General features: G+C 37.4%; 1 protein-coding gene across 2 annotated transcripts in view; it reads right to left on the bottom strand.

Annotated features, from left to right (window-relative positions):
- Positions 1-1,113, bottom strand: part of PAPLN (papilin, proteoglycan like sulfated glycoprotein) — a 1,077,292-nt gene extending 1,076,179 nt beyond the window's left edge. The window contains exon 1 of one of the 2 annotated variants that reach the window (XM_044074058.1): positions 891-1,113. The gene's annotated coding sequence lies outside the window, so the exon portion shown is untranslated. The remainder of the gene's footprint in view (positions 1-890) is intronic. The other variant, XM_044074059.1, reaches the window with a different exon arrangement.
- Positions 1,114-2,132: the final 1,019 nt, after the last annotated feature.

Raw genomic sequence — 2,132 nt, 5'->3', positions numbered from 1 at the left:
GAAGCCTGAATTAGCATGAGATGAATCTTATCTCACATCAGCTCCTGAAACAAGCTTTCTTGTGCACAGATAACAGCATCTAATTTTGAAAAAATGCACTGCAAGCACCATCAGAATGAGCCCTTGGGTCACTATTAGCTTGTCCTGTTGAATAATTTGGTGAGGTTTTGAAATGACATAATAGTGCTCTGACCATTTGGATATGGTTGATCTGGTTTAAATCTTTGAATTGCTATTTGCTTTGTGTTTGATGTAGAAGACGTTTGATCTCCCTGTACCATCACTGCATCTGAAAAGGAATTCTGGTTAATTGTTTTCTTATTTGAAATATATGTACACAACAGTCATTAACCCTGATTCTTCCTAGATAACATTAAGGTTTAGAAAACTTAAGAATACCTATTGCATTCCAATGCACTAGAACAACCAGTGCACGGATGTAGCTGTACTAACCAAAGTTAATTACTTTAGATTTGGTTTAGGCAATAAAAACTTCATGGCAGGCTTGCTCATGGTTGCAGCTGTAGTTTCATATCCTTGAAATACCGTGACTTTCCTAGTTAGTAACGCAGTAGTTCACAGCTCTAGTCTATTCTAACATTTTAAACAGAGGCATAAATCAGCTCTTACAGATAAAAAACACTTGCAAGACTTGATAACCACTAAACATGCACTGACTTAATAAACGTAAGCAGTAATGCAAAACAAAAGTGATTTAACTGAATGAACATGTCTCATAGAAATAAAGGGAGTTTAGAAAATCAGAGATGCTTGTCTGAAGTATTTTTTTCCAATGCAGCAAAATAATGTTTCACTTTACACAAGATAAAGGAGAGAAAAAGAAAAGGGAAAAGGTTGACAATAGATGTTTAAATGGAAAAGTTTCTTACCGTGTTATGTTTTGTCTTCTGGAAATGGTTGCGTAATCCAAGAGTTTACAGCACAGTCTGTGTCAGGTAGCTCAGCACATGAGCTTAAACATATGTCTTCAGGGTATAAACACTCCACAAGTTTGCATGTGTGTAATACGCATTCACGTGTAAACATATGAGCATGCAACACTGTCTCTATCCTTGAACAGTCCTCATGGCTTCTGAATACTAAAAACTGAGCCCAGGGTTTCCTTTGTTGCCAGTTATACTGCAAATGGAATCACATTACTTTTAACTCTTTCATGCATGTAGTGCTATGTGTCTTACTCCACACCCCGGCCCAAGTAAGGAGAAATTAACGTAGGTGGTGATGGGGGGTGGAATTCAGCTTGGGTGGGATAGATGAGCAGTTAGTCAACAGAACAAGATGAAGCAAAATACAATAGGGAGGTGCACCTTAAATTATGCTATTCTTTTAGCTTTGGGCTATGGCAGCTGAATCACGTTCTTGGTAATTCTAGGCATTATTATTAGTTCACTTTAGTCAGGTGAGAGAAGCTTACATGCAGAAATGCAGCACACAACAACCACCTTGCAAAGGGGAAAATGTGAGTCAAAAAACTCCAGCCTAGAAAGAAAATGGCTACTGCAATATACACATTGTTTTGTAGATAGTTTTCATAACTCTACCTTTCTTTTAAAGCTGTTTGGACCATTGCATTATTATAGACACAAGACAAAATAATTAGTATTTATCTTGATATCTATCTATACACAGACACACACACACACACACACACACACACACACACACACACACACACACACACACACACACACACACACACACACACATTTATTTTTATTTTATTTACATTTGTTTACCGGGAAATTCCAACTGGACGCAAGTCCTTTATCAGCGGATGCCCAGGGAGAAAAGCTCCACATCATGTACATGATAAATAGAGATACAAAGTTGCAGCAATAGTAAACAACATTACAGGTTGTTGGCTTTAATACAATAACAGGATATTGATTATCAACAGTATATACAGTAAATGTTGCAAGTTAAGATAGTTTCTTGTCATTTATAATATTAAAAAGAACCAAACAAGCCCCTGCACGAACGGCATGTGCACGGCCAAACCCCGAAGTAAATCCAAAATAGAGGCCAGCACCCAACTCCTGTAACATAGGCATTACTGGTTTATTTCAAAATGAAACAGCAAAGAAGCATAACCGTACACCAACATGGTTGTA

The sequence above is a fragment of the Protopterus annectens genome, chromosome 6.part0 (assembly GCF_019279795.1).
Source record: "Protopterus annectens isolate FY-2018-M chromosome 6.part0, PAN1.0, whole genome shotgun sequence".
In the NCBI taxonomy this organism is placed as follows: Eukaryota; Metazoa; Chordata; order Ceratodontiformes; family Protopteridae; genus Protopterus; species Protopterus annectens.
The sequence above is the reverse complement of the archived record's forward strand: the minus strand, read 5'-3'. Positions and strand labels throughout refer to the sequence as shown.